Source organism: Penaeus monodon, chromosome 33 (assembly GCF_015228065.2).
Source record: "Penaeus monodon isolate SGIC_2016 chromosome 33, NSTDA_Pmon_1, whole genome shotgun sequence".
NCBI lineage: Eukaryota > Metazoa > Arthropoda > Malacostraca > Decapoda > Penaeidae > Penaeus > Penaeus monodon.
The window spans coordinates 21,745,047-21,745,376 of record NC_051418.1 but is presented as its reverse complement, the minus strand read 5'-3'; the positions used below and the strand labels follow the sequence as shown (position 1 = coordinate 21,745,376).

At 23.9% G+C, this 330-nt stretch overlaps 1 protein-coding gene across 1 annotated transcript in view; it reads right to left on the bottom strand.

The window, feature by feature from the left end:
• The window catches only part of LOC119594143, a gene marked incomplete in the record, with an annotated part of 99,462 nt that overhangs the window by 45,164 nt on the left and 53,968 nt on the right, over positions 1-330 (bottom strand).

Genomic DNA, 330 nt, shown 5'->3' with positions numbered 1-330 from the left:
TCCAATTTGGTTTTTTTCCCCCTTTTCCCAGTTCTTTGATTTTTTTCAAATTTTTAATTTTTTTTTGTTTCCCCAAAAATTTTTTTTTTAATTTTTTTTTTAAAAAATTTTTTTTTTCCCAATTTTTAATTTCCCAATTTCATTTTCCAACTGATTTATTTGGCAAAGATTCCTGGGGTTGAAAATTTTAATGTTGTTTGATTTTAGTTCCTAAAATGTTTTTGTTGGGAAAGGCTTGTTAAAAGGGAAAGCATTTTTTCTTAATCCCAGAAAACCTTTTTAAAAAGCAATTTTTTAGGTTTTCCCAAAAAAAAAAATGTTAAATTTCAT